Consider the following 18,571-nt stretch of genomic DNA (forward strand, 5'->3'; position numbering starts at 1 on the left):
GATTTTTCTACTCTGTTGGTGATTATCTCTTTTATTTAGTTCCAGACATATCTTTAGTTAATTTTCTCTCCAGAAATTCAGTTTTAAACAGTTTAAAAACATATTTTCTAACAAAAAATATCTAACTGAAAATACTCATACTTGTGGTTTAAGAAAAGACATTTTGAATCGAAACATCTTTGTGAGACTACCAGCTTTAACAACAGGAGTTGAAATATTTTCAGTGTAAGGTAAAATGTGCATTTTCTTTGAGTGTATCTGAAGATTTCTGGCAGCCTACAGCTTGCATTGACAGGCCTGGCAGGAGGAGAGGAATGGAAGGCAGAGAGAACTTACAATACTGGGCTCCTGTGAGAGGTGTCAGCACGGGGAACTGTCCCCACTTCTCCATAAAATACCACAGTAGAAATACAAACACTCCACTCCTTCAACTTTGCATGCAACTTATATAGAAATAAATAACAGAGTTTATGTGTACTTTACATTCCTAAATTGAGAAAAAAGGTAAACCATATTATTTGTTTTGCACTATTGTGCTGCTGTTAACATTATGTTTATTTTTGTTCATTGTTAACATTGACCTTGAACAGTATGGGAACTACAGGTGCCATCCATCTGTACTGTCAAAAATCTGCATAGAATTTTGACTCCTACACACTTAACTAAGAGCCATTAACACGTTTTGTATGTTTATGTGTGTATTACATACTATATTCTTACATTCCACAGTTTAAATGTAATATGCCTAGCAGTGTGTGTGTGTGTGTGTGTGTGTGTGTGTATGCATGTTATTTTGCTATTATTCTTGGTGGTCTCTGAGCTTCTGGATCAGTGATTTTGTATCTGTAATTAATTTTGGAATGTACTTGGACGTTATTACTTTTAAATATTTCTTCTTTGTCCTGTCTTCTCTTGGTATTTCGATCACACATGTGATAGATTATTTGAAATTGCTCACGTGAACAATTAAACATTCTGTCTTTATTTTGTTTTTATTCATTTTTCTGCTTCAATCTGGGGAGATTTTATTGATATGTTCTTCAAGTTTAGTGTTTTTTTTTCAACCTGTGTCCATTCTACCGAGTCCATTAAAGGCATCCTTTATTTTGTTACAATGTTTCTGAGTTTTGCACATTGTGTTTTGATTCTTTCTCAGACTTTTCATCTCTCTGCTAAATCACGCACCTGTTCTTGTCAGTGGTTCTCAACCTGTGAGTCGCAACCCACAGGAACTGTATTAAAGGGCCATGGCATTCAGAAGGTTGAGAACCACTGCTGTAGAGACTTCAGCCTTGCAGTTCTAGTTATTTTAAACATCTGGCTGGGTCCTCCCAATCTCCGTCCATCTGCACCTGTCTCTGAAGTCGCATAATTTCTGTGAAGCTTGGGCTTTCTCAGCATTCCGCACGTCTTGCCTTTGTTGCTGCTGGAAGCCAGACGTACTTTCCTAGGTAACAGGAACTGGAGTAAGTGACCTCTAGGGTCAGCGTTTATGCTACTCTGGAAATTGCTCCATGCTGAGCGTTCACTGTCTCTCTAAGGCCTCCTGCTTTGTTTCCCTCTGCCCTGGTCAGCGTCCCAGCTTCTGTTTCTCTGCTGTCGGGGTGGTGGGGAGGGGTCAGGAGAGAAGCCTGCTGCCTGTTGAAGACCCTGGGGTTCCAGACTACACGCGTGTTTCTCCCGGAACTTCCCAGCCCGCCCCACTGCTCTTCTCTTCCTGGGTGGCAGTGTGACCCTCTGTGGCCCTGCAGCCTGTCTCCCCAGGCCCCTTCTTTTTCATGCAAGACAGAGGATAGAAGGGGCCGAGGTGGAAAAAAAGGCCATTTCTTGTGCTGGGATGCGGTTCTGGCAGAGCCTTTTCTGGGAAAGGCAGAAGCTCTGGCGTGCTTGGTAGCGACTGTCCTCGCCCGCCCCCACCTGCGCATGTGCACGCCTTTTTCATATATTCACTCTGAAAACTTGTTGAGGTCCCTAGAGGTTAAGAGTTTCCCTTTCTAGAAGTTTCTCAGCATCAAGCTAATCCATACTCATTCCAGCAATTCATCTAAATTGCCATTTAAGATTTTAACCAGTTTGCGTTCATGTGTACAGACCTTGACTGTGTCTCTCTCGGTGAACCTGTCCCTCCAGATTCTGGGCTGGCATTTCTCCTCAAGTCTCAGTTCTCTAATGAGTTCAAAGAAAGTCACCGATTTCCAGGTCGTGCGGGTTTTCCTCGTAAAGGTGGGAGTGAGACTCCAAGTGCTTTACCTATGGGAGCCGGAGCCAGAGCCCGCATCACCTTCGGAAGGGGGAGGCCCCTCCCTGTGAGACACTCCGCACTGCTGGAGGCCTCTGGGTCCCAACCATCTTTCTGCGAGTCAGTTTCTTCCTCTGAGTTGGAGGGATTATACCAGAAGGCCACCACATGCTCTTTTTGTTGGTTTTAATTTCCTCCCTCCGATCAATGTAATTTTTTTTAGAATTGAGTTATTCCATCTGGAAGTTAAGAATTGCGTCGTTTTTTCTAACTCTACACTGATGAGCTGTTTCACTGCTGCATTTCTGGGTAGAATATTTGTTACTGAACTCTCAGTGCAACTATCTTAACTTCGTTGTTGTATTTTTATTCGAAGACCATGTGGCTTTGGATGGCAGCAATGTTTTAAAATATTCTCAGGATTTTAGTCTCTCTTTTTTAAAGTTCTCTTAAGCTTTTTGTAATATTAATGTTTAATAGTGTCAGTTGTCTGTTCAGATATTGTGGAAAGACCCTGGCACACAGAGCACAAGGGAGGAAGTCTGTGTGAAATGTTAGTCTCTGAATCAGGGTGTGTGTGCATGTCTGGGTATTGGGCTGTAATGCTGTAGGGTCCCAAGAATGCAGGAGACAAAGGGCTCAAGCTGGAATTTCCAGGAAGAGAGCAGTGGGGGCCCCAATGCCCAGCTCCGACAGCCCCCAGAGAGACCTGTTTGGGCTGGGGTGTGGCTGAGTGTTCTCTGCTCCAACTGGGACGCACCAGATTTCTCTTTTTTATCAGTGGTGTAGATGTGACAGTCACTTGGACAAGCACCACACTGGGTGACAGACAATCACTTCAATCACATAATCATCAGTAAAGCCAGCTTCCCAGCCCACAAAATCCTTGGGGCAAGTGGGGAACTGCAGACCTGAGGCTGTGCGAAGATACTCTCCGGAGGCTTTCCCAGTGGGGTGAAGGAATTCCCTAGACCCAGCTGCAAGGACATCAAGCCAGGGCAAATTCTAATGCTGTGGGCTTCTCTTCACATGTAAAAGTTTCCCATTTTCTCTGATGCTTATCTGCTTCTCCTCAGGAATTTTGGTGGGAAATAACTCCTCACTTCCCAGACTCCTCTGCACCTGATTACTCAGACATCAGAATCACCACCTGGCCTTTGCCTTGGAGCTGCTAACACCTGGACAGGACAGCCCAGAGCCTTCTCCTCTGTGGCAGCTGGTGGGGGGGTGCAGGGCAGGTGAGCCTCCTGGGAAGCAGAGGCAGCAATGCTGGTGATGTCAGACAGCATTTCTGGGGAAGGGCAGTGGTGTTCTCCATCTGTCACCTTAGTGGTATAATTACAGGCATTACCTCTGTTTTGGTGGCCTCCCAGCTGGTTCTCGTGGTGAATCTTTAGAACGCTGATGCATTGTACATCAAGGAAAAGTTTCCCTGCTGACCCGAATAAACAAGATGGTTCTGGGCTCACATACTTATGGTAAGGAAGGATTGGAACCCTGACCTGTGGACTCCTAACCACTTAGGATTCATTTATATCTGGAGTATCTCTCTCTCTTTCTTCTTTCCTAAAATAATAACAAGGTTCCCCCCCCCCCACTTCCTGTCAGCATTTTATCCATCTTTTGGTGCTTGGTTTGCTGTCAGCAGGGGTCAGAAGGAGCTGCTGAAGAACTTCTATCCCTTGGAAATAATTCAAGTGACATTAAACAAATAAAGCCTTTTGTGCCAAGTATATACTGAGATATCTGGCTACCTTTTCTCCTTGATAAGTTCTAGAACAAAATGAAGATAAATACCATGGGAGTTATTATATATTTTTTTTATAATTTCAGATTATGGTTTATTTGGCTAAAATAGAGCCTAAGTTTGCTTTGCCATGTTAAAAGTTTACTACAATAATTTTTCACATGAACATTTAGATTTGAACTCCAGGACTAAATATGGCATGATTATTTTGCTTTTAATCTGTCAAATAGCTAAAAATTGACAATTTAAAAACTACAACAAAGAAGAGTTGAAGCAGTGTGACTCTTACATCATTGAACCACTTCTAATGGTTAACTGTTAGTATTTAACAAATTCAAAGAGTTAATGAATCCTTGCATTCATTCAGTCTTCTGTGCCTTAGCTAGGAGGCACAATTACAAAAGACAGCAGATACTGGTAAAAGCTTCAGGACAGAAAGTGCTTGACGAAGTTACAGTTCTCAAGTGTGTTTGGTGAGAGTATAAGGGCAGATGCACTGATGAAAACCATTACAAGAAGAGTCAATTTTGTGTTAAAGTGTTTGAAGATGTCACCTTAAGCAGAAAAAAAAGCTTTAATAATGTCTTCTTTAACTTACTAGGCATTTCCAGAGTCTACATCATTAGTGTTGTCATTTTAACAGGACATCTCCATATGGTTACTGTTTGTTTCTGTTTCTCTCCCCACGCATGGCTTCCTCCTCTTCTTGACACTTTCATAATGTGCAAAGTCATCAAAGATTGAGGTGGTATGCTTGAAAGTAGCAATTATTTTAAACATTTTCTTAGCTTTCTCTAGGGGTACCTCTTGAGTGTCCCTTGAATTGGTAACTGGTTTGTTGTCATTATTTTCTAAGCGAATATGCCGTAATTTGTTATTGGGAACATCTTTGACAAAGATACATTTAACTTCAAATTTGCCCTTCCACTTATCCTGAGACCAGACACCAGCATACTCATTATAGTCCACAACAGACTTCATTTCAGCCACTCCACAGAAATGTCCACTGCCATTCACACTGAAGAGTAAATAGAGTGGGCCTTTCCCATTCAGGGAACGATAAGCTGCATCCAAACGCTTATTACCATGCTCAGTACTACAACAGATAGAGTACTTAATGGAATGATGTATGTCATCCTCACAGTAGCTTTTAATTATAAACACACATCCATTCTTCAGGTTCCAATCAAAGTCTTTGGGATTATAGTTGTTTATGGCCTATAGCTTTTCCAGCACTGGATGCACTTCTATGCTAGAAGGTGAAGCACTGACAGGTACAAAACCAAAGTTTTCACTGCCTGTTCCATTGTTCTGGTTGAAGCCTGCCCCCCTGTTCTGAGGAGATACTGAGCGATTCTGCAGCCTCTGCTGTTGAGGCCACTGAGGCTAGGCCTGCAGCTGAGGCCCTTGGTTGCTGCTGTGGTTGTGGTGGCTGAGGCTGCTGTTGAGGCAGTTGGCTTTGCACCAATGGTGGTGGCTGAATTAATGGCTGAGGCTGCTGGATTATAGTTTGAGGAGGCAGAACTGGTTGGGTTGGTGGAGCTTTCACCACTGACCTATTTTCATCCCATGTTCCAATATTTATGTTGTGTTTTATAGGAGGTGTTGGCACAGCAGAACCCCTAATTCCCACATTGCCCTTGGGTTAAGTTTTGGTTGAGTTTTGGCAGGCTTTCTGGCACTGGCAGCCCAGAAGTTGGTTTAGGGGCTGCACTGCTAATTGGGGGCACACTATTGGTTGCAATAGTAGTCACAGGCTGCTACTGCCACCACCACCACCACTACCTGGACCTCTCCCCATGCATTCACAGCTGTTGGCTACAGCCCTCGGCCCAGTGATTGTTCCAGCCACCAGTGCTGCTGCCGCTCATTAAGAAGCCAAAATGAGGGCCTCGCACTCTGGAGTCGGCGAGAGGGGCCCGTCTTTTCTGCTTGTACGCTCCTCTTCCCCTCTCGCTCTCTGTTTCTCTGGTCTACAATCAGTTATAATATATATTAAACCACTACGTATGATATAATATGTCTCATCTCATAATCCAACATTAGCAAAATAGGATGTCAGCTTTTGAAACTAATGCAAATATAAGCATTTGTTTTGCACATTTTTTCTTAAAGCAAGGGCAGTGTTGTTAAAAATAATTCAATTTATTACAGAAAAAAATGTGTTGCACAAATGTTAGATTAAAATTTGGAAAATTAAAATGCATTGGAATTAAATTATTCTACAGAGGACAGAGAACAAAAGCTTACCTTTAAACTTATATTAATTTAAAGTTCCAGAAAGAGCAAATATCTTTCACAAAACCTATTAGAGAAGGTCTAACTGACAGAAAGAAGGTAAGGTGACACAATTTCCTTCTATCATGGCCAGGAATTTTAGTAGTTACCCTGCAAATCTCTCTATGATACGAATGTTTCAGAACAGTGCCTAACCCCTGAGGTCTCTTTCCATAGCTCTGGCAGAAGTATCCTTGCAGAAGACAGAGTGCAAAGTCAGGGTGAGTGATTTGCCTAACATACACAGTGGGCCAGACAGGCAGGGGAGTCTTCCAGTAAGAAGCTCCCATGCTGGCGGGTGGTAAAGTGGAAGGATGAGGAACAGGTCCTGGTGCAGGTTCAGAATTGTGCATCCTCACAGGTCCCATGTCAGGGGACAGGCAAGCTCCACTTTATGGGATGGAACTGCACCCCAGCAATGTCAGCCTGACTCCCTCAGTGACAAGATTCATACCTGTAAACTAGGTGTTCACCTAGCAAAGTTCCACTTGGAAGTGGCGACAATGGACAGAGTGGTGGGAAATCTGCAGTGTCTTGGGCAAGTCCAGTGTCTGCTTGGATATCTGTTCCCTGGGACATGAAATGAGAGAAAAATAATCTCAAAATTGATTAAACAAAATACTGTACGACAAGGTGAAGGGAGTGATTTTCTCACTTCTCTGATAGTGATTTAATCCAAGGCATCATGAAATAATTTCAGCAAGGCATTTGACTTGCTTAACAGAGTAGAAGAAGGCAGACCCTTTGCAGTAACTGTAAGGACAAGAGTAACTTCAGGTGAAAAGCAAGTAGTATGATGAAAGCCTCTGATGTCCCATCAGAGTCTTTCAGGTTACATGAATCTGCTGCGGAAAGAGTAGGTTCCATGGAAGCAGAAATGTTACTGAACAAGATCAAAATCCTCACTGTGTGAAAACAAAACGTGTAAAAAAAAAAATCCTCACTGTGACGCAATACATAGAGGTTTGATGTGAAAAATGGTAATAGATCAAAAACTTAAGAAATTCCTCCTGAAAGCAAAAGGAAACTAAAACAGTCAGAATCATGAGAGAAAAGATGACGTGGAGATATTAAAGCCTGGGAGGCAGAGGCCCATGGTAGCAATGTATTCATCAATATAAAAAGATAAACAATTGAAATGAAAACAATGAAGAATGAAATCCGTTATAACTCATTGAATGGGAGAGAAAAGAAAGTCTGAAGAATGTTCTAAAATATAAAAATTGTAATTTTGAGGTTTGATTTTCTATCTTTACTTACAAGGTATTTGGAAAGTATTTTGGCATCATTTAAAATTTATGTTATTTTCAAGTTTTCATGGCATGAGAGAGAACTTGCCTGGGAAAATTCAAGTCTAATTTTTAAAATTTTGTAGAATTTATTTTTATTTAAGAAGAAGATAGGGATTGTGCTTCTCTCTGAGGGGCAGTGCTTCACTTTTTGCAAGAGTGACCTGTGACTTGGGGAGTGGGGAGGGCTGCTAGAGCCAGAAGGAGCCGCTATCTACACCAAGCCTACCAGCTCCCTGTCCCCCTGCGCAGTGCCCCCCCTGAGAGTCGCAGTCTTTGTGCTAGGTCACATAAATTCTTGTCTCTTGCCTTGACAGAATTTAGCCTGACACATATGCATGTTTAGTGCACATCCCATAAGCAAAACAAAAAACTCAAGAGAAAAATCTATAATCCCAACAACAAACCTTCATAAAAATGTTGATGCTTCCCTTTTCTTACTTGCATTTACGAACTTGTGAGTTCACTTGTGAGTTAAAATCTGGTGACTATTTGTTCATATGTACTCTCCAGCTCTATGATTTCAGTATCTGTCTAATGTGTCATCCAACAGGTATAAATCACTTTGTCTCAACAAAGAGTTTCTCTGGGTTGTTTTTAAGTTGCTCCGGGGCTTTGCAGGGGCATCATCCTGCCACCCTGCGAAGGACCCTGAGGGCCTGGTTCTGTGCAGTGGGTGCTCCGTCCGCGCCTGCCCGCTGCTGTCCTGGGATGTGATGGCTGCCCTACTCTGCCAAGGACTTCTGGCGGCTTGGGCAGCGATGGCCTGCCCTCATGTCTTCTCAATCCGGGTCATGTTGCCCTACTGCTGACACTCTTCTTCTGGCTCACTCTAAAGCCAGGTCTCAGCTCCCTGCCGCACAACTCACAGGAATTCTTGTGTTTTTCCACCACCAGGTACACGAGAGCAGCGACGGTCATGGTCACTCTGCTAGCTTATGCCGATTCTGCTCCTCCAAGTCATTTTGGGGAAATATGGTCTTGTCCCTCCTTCCCCCTCCCCAGAGTCTCAGATGACTGCCATATTAGTGTCCCTCTGATTTTGTGTGCACCTTCGGGTGACCAGCCCTGGCACTGGTTTGGCCTGGACAGTGCCTCCCCTGTGTCCCTTCCCCATCGGCTCGCTTTCCATCCTCTGGCACATGCCGCCATCCCTGGTCTCCTTTGCACTCTGCCTTCGCTTTCTCTTTCGCCTTAGGTGCCCTGGCAGAAGGGACATGGAGAGAGAGGAGATGGCTTATCAATACATCAGGAGAATAACTATTTTATTCATTGCACATGATATTCTTATGCCAATGAAATAGTTTAAAGTTTTGTAACTATTTTGAAAGCATCTTTCCTTTTCCTGTAACTTGCTCTGCCATGAAGTCCGGATGCCTAGACTAGATTCTTCACATGTACATCTGATTGTTATTACCCCACCCTCACCCTTGCAGTGCAGCCCCCAGGTCACCCCGGGTGGGCATTGGGACGCATATCCCTCTCTCTTACAGCCTCACGCTGCTTTGGCACCCTGTGGGAATACAGATTTAACTTTCCCACACCAGGTGCAGGCTGAGGCACCTCCGACATGGTCTCCAGTACTACACCACACCCAAATGAAGCTGTGGCCAGAAATAAAAACATAGAGACACACCCTGCCCAGCAGCCTGGGCTCCCCCTTCTGCTTTCCTGCAGTCTCCTCTGAAGGGACCGCTGAGGCATCCCTTCCTGAACTTAAAGGGACCACATCTTTCTCCACCTCATACTCTCTGTCTGCTTGACTGTTCACTCACACCTCATGTGACCAGGACCAAGGGGCACCCTCCCAGCTGCTCTTAACCCCCACCCCCAACCAGGGCACCCTCCCCTGCCCCTGGTGCCCTCCCCACTCCTGGTGCCCCCCACCCCCAACCAAGGCGTCCTCCCTCACTCCTGGTGCCCCCAAAACTTACTAGGGTGCCCTCCCTACTTCTGGTGCTCCTCACCCCCGACCAGAGCTCCCTCTCCTGCTCCTGGTGCCCTCCAACCCCGACCAGGGTGCTCTCCCTTGCCCCGGCACCCTCCACCCCCAACTAGGGTGCCCTCCTCACTCCTGGTGCCCACCCACCAAAGCGTCCTCCCCTGCTTCTGGTGCCTCCCCACCCCTGACTAGGGTGCCCTTCCCCCTCCTGGTGCTCCTCACCCCTGACTAGAGCTCCCTCCCCTGCTCCTGGTGCTCCTCACCCCTGACTCGGGTGCCCTTCCCCCTCCTGGTGCTCCTCACCCCTGACCAGAGCTCCCTCCCCTGCTCCTGGTGCCCTCCACCCCTGACTAGGATGCCCTCCTCGCTCTTTGTGCTCCCCACCCCTGACCAGGGTGCTCTCCTCACTTCTGGTGCCCCTCACTGCCCAGGACTGGTCACTATGCTTTGAGCTTGGTCCTTTTGTGGTGCTGTGTGTAATTCACACCTCCCATCTGGAGAACTAAGGGCTGCCCCGCTGGCTGGCTTTTTTTCCGGGTGTGTCAGCTGGGCTCCTAGCACCAGAGCCACCGCCAGGAAAGCGTGAACAGGACCTGGGTCAGATAAAATCCGCAGGGATCTGCCTGCATGGCTGGGGTTCCCGTGTGGGAGCCCCCTGGTCACGCGGGGGGAAAGAGCCTGGCATCAGGATGTCATCCAAGTGAGGGTGAAACAGACACAGTAGGCATCATGACCGTCTCCTTCCCTTTTAGGCAGGTCACTGACTGCCCTGCTGCTCGGAGCCCCATGCTTGGGGGCTCTGAAACATATACCCACCCCTCCCTCACATGCAAATTATTTTATACCCACCACTTTAAGGGCAGGGTGTGAGCGGATGAACCAGCCAAAAACATGGTAGAAGGTTTATTATGTGGTCATCACTATTTTTTTTTACTTATTTCTGGTTTTTTGTTTTGTTTTATTTTCTGATTTCCCTAAGAGCTGGAAGCTGCTTTTTATCTGAAGAGAGAAGTTTATTAACATCCTTCCCTTTGACTTCAGTTTCAGATCTCATAAAGGTCTGCAGACAAAATCAACACTGAAAAATAGGTGCCTGGTGTCTTGTTTCCCCTGAAATGTGATTAGTGCAACCATAACTGCCCCTCCCTGCTGGCACAGAGCCTTGTGCTGAATGTCTCATCGTTGGAAGTTTTTCTTGTAATAATTTCCACTGAATTTAAAAGTAAAGCTAAGTCACTGAGTTTGCCTACTACTTACAGGAATCAGGTGGCAAAATTATTCAAGTGCAATGGCACAATGGGCCATATGCCCTCCTGATAAGTGCTATGACCTAATTGGAAACTGCCATCCCCTCCTCTATTATTCCCCAAAAGGGGCAAAATGTGCCAAACTGCTCCAAAATTGCTGGGCTTTTGTCCTTTCCCTGTGGTTTGGAGTAAATGAAGTAGGATTTCTGATATAATTTATAAGTACAAAGTTGCCTAAATTTTCAACTTCTTAGTTCCCAGATCTTTACCTAGAATATTTATCCACAAGCATTTATTTCTATGAGTCCTTTTATTTTTTGTTTGTTTAAATGTAAATAACAAAATTCTAGGAATTGGAAAAGAGGTGATTTAAATAATGATCACTGCAGAGGGAGAATAAAAGGTGGGACCACACCTATGGAGCATATGACAAGGGTACAGTCAAATCTGTCAAGTGTAGAACATTGATGTTTTGGCACAATAATCAAGTAAATGAGGTGAAAGCTATGTTGATTGGTTTGATCTAACCATGTCAGATTGTATAAAAAAAAATCAGAACATTGTACCACACATATGCATGAATGTATTCATGATCTATGTGTATTTGACTTAATAATAAAAAAAAAAAAACCACACAGATTGTTGAGACTTAAATAAATAAATAAAATGCTTGCTTATAAAAAAAAAAAGAAAAGAAAACCATTTGCATATAAGAAGAGAGAATGAAGCTTTTAATGACCTTAATGGAAACTAGGAATATATCACTTTCCTGATAAGTTATCATTTTATGTGTCCATCTTCCTGGCACTAGAAGCATATAAATTTACGAACTGCCACCCATTAAAGAAACTGATATGACATTCCCCCCCCCCAAAAAAAGGTGACTGATTTTTATTTTATTTTATTTTATTTTACTTTTTATTAATTTATTATTTATTTTATTTTACTTTTTAATGTGTGTTAGGGCTATTTAAAAGCACTAGAAGTCCTACTTCTCTGCATTCTCTTCTGGCTAAGGTTGATGAAGACCATAGGATGACGGCTGTGTGTGACCAGGTGCGTTTCCCCAGAGGGCAGTTTTCCATGTTGACTAATGTCTCACACACTTAGGGAACTCTGTGCTTTGAAAAACACCACAACAGAATAATAAGGGCCTCAAGGGATCAGTTGGCTTTTTTGCATTTAGAAAACTGATAGTGGAGTTAAGAAATTTATCACCTTTGTTATCTGCATTAGCTATACATAAGCCAGTAAAATAACCTGCAGATACTATGTGACTCCCCAGGTGATCTGGTAACATCCACCTCTTTTCCTAAAACTTCCATCTCTACTTCAGAGAGTTACAGATAATTCAGGCCAATCCATCTGTCAATGACATGTGGGGCAGGTCCAGGACTCCCAGCCAGACCCAAAGTGCTAATTTAGGCCTCTGTTCACTGCCTTGGCCAGGAGACCCCAGCCTCATATACCTCTTAGCCCATAGGACGGTAAGTTTAATTGCTGATATTTTTGGGTAAACCATAAAATCTTAATTTAGACATAATGAAAATTAATTTACCAAATTATAGAATGATATTAAAAGATGACATACTTCACATTAAAAACTCCTGAATGATTTCCAAAACTACCATGAATAAACTCTACAAACAATTCATTTTAAAATGTGATTAATCCCTAAATGTCAACATGATTAAAATTTCTACATCTTTAAGAGCAACAGCCACAACTCAGTACATTTAAGAATTTTTTTTTTGTGACACCAAACAATAACCAAATAATAAAGCTAATAATAACAAAATTCCAGGAATTGGGAAAGAGGTGGTTTAAATAATGATGACTGATTTTTATTTTATTTTACTTTTTAATGTGTGTTAGGGCTATTTCCAAAGATGCTTTAAAAGCACTAAAAGATTCAGGAAAAGTTCTGTTTGTTTACGTTCTCTTCTGGCTAAGGTTGATGAAGACCACAGGACAACAGCTATGTGTGACCAGGTGTGTTTCCCCAGAGGGCAGTTTTCCATGTTGACTAATATCTCACACAGTTAGGGAACTCTGTGCTTTGAAAAAAAGGCAAAAAGGACAAAAGGCAGGAGAGGTCATACTGGGATAGCAGAGGATATTGTCACTGTGCAGTATCATCCCACCCAGCACGTGGTATAATCAAGTTCCTCTTTTTCTGTGTGAGTCAATTCCATTAAGAAGAATGATGCTACCACTAAAACTGTGAGTGCCACGCTCCCTTCCAAGTTAGCGGCAGTGCATGGAACTCTGGTGTCAGTGGTTTCTCATCCACTTCTGTGCTGATGCAGATGACCTCTTTGGTCTCTCCTGAGGACGCTGCTTCTGTGTCACAGACACTAGGAGAAGGAAGAGAAAGCTGCATCCCACCATGTGCCCATCCTAATTCACAACAGCTGCAGAACAGTGGAGAGCACCTGGATCCTTATTACCTGTAAGGCCTGGAGACACCTATAAACCAGCAGGCAGAGAGTGGTGAAACCCACACACAGGTCCCCTCTGGAGAGTCGCAGGGCTTGCCAGTTTGTCACATGCATATTCATTTCCCCATGATATGGAGCCATTGAGCCAAATGGAAGCTGTGAGTCAGGGGCTGCATTACTAGTGCATCTTTATGGTTGTGAGAACATTAGAGAACTAGTCTGTTTTCAGTGAATCCTGTATTCACTTATTCTTCTATTCAAAGTACACAAATAGATGAGCATTTAGGTGGCAGTAGTGGCCTGAAAATTGAAAGGCTAAAATAAATGACCCAGTGGAGACCACCACAGGGGACAGGCACACAGGACTGAGAACATGCTGAGAATTCGCTGCTAAGGCTCAGCACCCATGCTCAGTGAATGGGCACCAGTCACATACACCAAAGCTGGTGGGTTCGAGCCTGGCCCATGCCTGCTAAACAACAATGTCAACTGCATCCAAAATATAGCTGGGCATTGTGGCAGGCTCCTGTAGTCCCAGCTATCTGAGAGGCTGAGACAAGAGAATGCTTAAGCCCAAGAGTTTTGAGGTTGCTGTGAGCTATAACGCCACAGTACTGAGGGTAACATAGTGAGACTCTGTCTCCAAATATAAGAAAGAAAAAGTAATAACCTGTGGGTCCCAACGTTAATGATGCCATAAAAGTTCTCTGGATGCAATGTGGATGTTTGACACATTTTTTCTACATATATTTTGAAAGGGGGATAATAAAGTTGAAGTTCTGTAATTCTCTTTAAGCTGCAACGTCTCCTCTGAATGAAGTTACCAAGGCTCAAAAACAAAATAATTTTTGAACTTCTACCTTTTGAATGTGCACATATACAAAACTATGGGGAAGAGCAGATGGAAAAATAATTGAAGATACATGGCAGAGAGTTGATTACCATATATAAGACATCTGTATGCATTACAGGTCAATGAGGAAAAGATGGGCACCATCATAAACACAGTCAACAGGCACAGATGTAAATTCACACTCCCAGATTACCCATTCTATAAAAAATTTCTAATACTATTAACAAATTCTGAACTCACAAAACCCATGAAATTTTAAGGAAATCATTGGTGGAAGATAAAAATTATCTATAGTTTATGTGAGGAACTGGGCACTCCAGCATATTGTTTTTATTACAAAATGTTATACTGTTTGCAGAGGATATTTTGCAAATCAATTTAAAACCATTTTGCTTGTTTATACATTTGATTGGGGTGGTTATACTTGCAGAATAATTACAAATATCACAAAGATTATCTTCAAAAAGATTCATGGAGATGTTTCTTTTTATGGTAAGAAAATCTTAAAAGTAGTAATAATCAATAATAATGGATTGAAACTTTAAGTCATTCATAACTATTACAATTTAGTTTCTGTAATTCTTAAATCAGGTAATAATATGCCTTTTTTATTGTTGAGGATTCATTGAGGGTACATAGAAGCAGGTTACATTGATTGCTTTTGTTAGATAAGGACCCTCTTATATTTGTGTCTTGCCCCCAAAAGGTGAACCCTATCCCTTGACCCCCCCATACCCTTTCTCCTTCCCATGCTCAGTTCTCCCTGTCCCCTACCTCCCACTGTGTACTAGGACCTTAATTGTCCTCATATCAGAATTGAGTACATAGTTAAAATGATGACATGTGACCTTGTGAACACATGGATTTTAAAAATAAAATTAATATGTAAATCACATTCACTATGTTTTAATTTATATGTTTTGGGGCTATGTTTGTAGGTACATATAATTTCATTGGTGTTATAGCCTGTCAGAATTATATCCATATAATTTAGTTAGAGAAAGTTCAAAACAAATCACTGTTTATGGTATAAATTTTCAGCTTTCTAAACCAGATCATCTGAGAAGAAGAGCTTGATGGGAGTCATTCAGATGTAAAATACACAATTTAATCATCTTATACAACATCTAAGAATAGATTTGAACACTAGTGAAAATGAAGCTGAGATGTAGCTTTTTATACTCAGAGGGCCTGGGTTAGGACTGAACCTCCTCAGTGATTCTGTGATCCTGATTATCCTCATATCAGGTCATTGAGGAAAAGATAGGCACTATCAGAAACATAGTCTCAGATGATTTGAAAGTAGAACCTAACATAGTCTATGTGTCTTTTCCAGGTGTTCATGTAAATACTTCAGGAACCTTCTTTAACTAACTTTCATAGTCCACTTAAGTATGAAATGTATTTGATTAACATAGGGCAAAAGTTAGATTCCCAAAACTTGTGGAATTCTTATCTAATCTCTCAGGAGACCTGTTATAGGGCCTGTGGTCTGGACAGAGGGAAGCCTCAATCAGAGCCATGTCAGTCACAGATATTTTCCTGACAAGGATTCAACTTCTACTTGTGCATGAAAATGCTCTTTCAAGATAGGTGCCTCTGTTGGTGTAGGCTTTAGAAAACAAGATGTAAGATTGTGATTTATTTGATAAATTGCATTTGGAGTATCAAATATCAATTGAAAATAGTTACTCACACCTGTGCTATTCTCAATCCATACCAGGGATTGTGATTAAAAACTTTACCAGTGGCTCGGCTCGGGGCCTGTGGCTCAAGTGGCTAAGGCACCAGCCACATATCCCTAAGGTGGCACGTTCAAATTCAGCCCAGGCCTGCCAAACAACAATGATGACTGCAAACAAAAAAAATAGCCAGGCATTGTGGCTGGCGCCTGTGGTCCCAGCTACTTGGGAGGCTCAGGCAGGAGACTCACTTGAGCCCAGGAGTTGGAGGCTACTGTGAACTGTGATGCGACAGCACTCTACCCAGGGGGACAGCTTAAGGCTCTGTCTCAAAAAAAAAAAAAAAAAAACAACTTTACCAAATACTAAATTTTACTATTAGAAGGTTTTATGTTTCCATGACATATTCTAAATTCAAGAACTATAAGGAAATATTTCTTTCTTAAGTTTTACCTTATTTGGGCGAAATGATTCAGTTGGAGAGTATTGTCACATTGTCACATGAACCTTTAGGAAGCCTTCATAGTATCTGCTCACTCCAGGTAAAGATGCTCTTCCCGCCTCAGATTCCTGTGATGTGTTTTCTATATCTCAGTTGTGAAACTCATTCTTGTTCTATTTCGTATCACATCAGTTCAATTCTACTTCATTTCATGGTTATTTCCCTTGTTCTTACCACCAGGTATTTCCACCAATAGGAGGAAAGTCCTTGGAGGGCAGGAACTTCATCTAATGTCTCTCTGCCCTTGAGTGGACAGCAGAATGACCTGTCTGTGAATGTTTATTAAATTCGGTTAACATAAGCTTAGAGTTAAAAAGTACATTTGCCCAATTTAATGTAAGTGTGAATAAGTTATAGGTTCATTCAAAATCTATAACCTAGACTTCAGTAGGAGCAGTGCTTTAAATTCATACAATAAATCCCTACAAAGGGTTATAAATGCCGTAGGAAATGTTATGTAATTTTCATTTTTGGAGGCCAGAGAATAGTTTTTCTTCATTTGGGACTCTAGATTATACAATGCTGTGACTAGAATCATAGGTAAGAATCAAACTACTATGAGAATTACAGGAAGAATCTTATTGAGAAAATTACATAGCTTTTCCTAAATAAAGGAGATTCTAGCTGCTTTAAGTAAAATAACTTGTTTTTGTATTAAACAGAAATTTTGTGCCATCATATAACTGAGGTAAGATTTGTATACCATGTCTAATTTAATATTATAATAGAAATATTATTAAAGTAACATTTTTCTAACAGTGAAATCTTGGAAACAAACAATTCCTAATAGAGTATGTTTAAATTACTTATAGTAAGATCATACAACGTAATAATATGAGACATTAATATTTAAGTTTTTAATAATGAGTAGTGTAGGAAGCAATGGAATAATTAATGATGAATTAAATAATAAATACATTCTTCTTAAATTGATAAGTAAAATATACAGAATTACAAAATCCCCCTAATTTTGAGTGCCTGTGTGCATGTCTGTGTGTGAGCGTACCTACCTCGGAGAAAGGCACAACATGAGAAACAATTTGGAGTGTAGGATTATCAGGAGTGATGTGTCTTATTTATGTTTTTCTGTATTTTTTTATTTGAATTTATTGTTGGGGATTCATTGAGGGTAAAAGAAACCAGGTTTCACGGATTGCATTTGTTAGGTAAATTCCCTTTTACAATTGTATCTTGCCCCCAAAAGATGTGGCACACACCATGACCCCACCCCCATCCCACCTTCCCTCTCTCTGCTATTCCCTTCCCCACCTCTCCCTCCTTCTTTCTCTCTCTGCTCTCCTCTTTCCCTACCCTCATATGTCATTAATTGTCATTAATTGTCTTTATGTCAAAATTGAGTACATAGGATTTTTGCTTCTTCATTCTTGTGATGCTTTACTAAGAATAATGTGTTCCACTCCCATCCATGTTAATACAAAGGCTGTAAAGTCTCCATTTTTTTAATGGCTGAATAGTATTCCATGGTATACATATACCACAGCTTATTAATCCATTCCTGGCTTGGTGGCCATTTAGGCTGTTTCCACATTTTGGTAAATTGTAAATTGAGCTGCAATAAACAGTCTACTATAAGTGTCCTTATGATAGAAGGATTTTTTTCCTTCAGGGTAGATGCCCAGTAATGGGATTGCAGGATCAAATGGGATGTCTGGCTTGAGTTCTTTGAGGGCTCTCTAGACTACCTTCCAAAAAGATTGTATTAGTTTGCAGTCCCACCAGCAGTGTAAAAGTGTTCCTTTCTGTCCACATCATACCAGCATCTGCAGTTTTGAGATTTTGTGATGTGGAAAATTCTTACTAGGGTTAGATGATATCTCAAGGTGGTTTTGATTTGCATTTCTCTAATAATTAGGAATGATGAGAATTTTTTCATATGTTTGTTAGTCATTCATCTGTCTTCTTTAGAGAAGGTTCTATTCATGTCTTTTGCCCATTGATATTTGGGATTGTTGGCTTTTTTCATGTGCATTAATTTGAGTTCTCTATAGATGCTGGTTATCAAGCTTTTGTCTGATTCAACATATGCAAATATCCTTTTCTATTGTGTAGGTTGTCTATTTGCTTTGGTTATTGTCTCCTTAGCTATACAGAAGCTTTCAGTTTCATTAAGTCTTATTTGTTTATTTTTGCTGTTGCAATTGCCATGTCTGTCTTCTTCATGAAGTCTTTCTCTAGGCCAATATCTTCCAGTGTTTTTCCGATACTTTGAGAATTTTTCTTGTTTCATGCCTTAAATTTAAGTCCTTTATCCATCTTGAATCAATTTTTGTGAGTGGGGAAAGCTGTGGGCCCAGTTTCAGTCTTTTGCATGTGGATATCCAGTTCTCCCAG

The 18,571-nt window shown here is 41.7% G+C and overlaps 1 pseudogene; it reads right to left on the reverse strand.

Moving 5' to 3' along the window:
- Nucleotides 1-4,644: 4,644 nt before the first annotated feature.
- On the reverse strand, nucleotides 4,645-8,473 carry LOC100952188 (annotated as a pseudogene).
- Nucleotides 8,474-18,571: the final 10,098 nt, after the last annotated feature.

This window comes from Otolemur garnettii, unplaced genomic scaffold (genome assembly GCF_000181295.1).
Source record: "Otolemur garnettii isolate 467f Iridium unplaced genomic scaffold, OtoGar3 scaffold00045, whole genome shotgun sequence".
Lineage (NCBI taxonomy): Eukaryota > Metazoa > Chordata > Mammalia > Primates > Galagidae > Otolemur > Otolemur garnettii.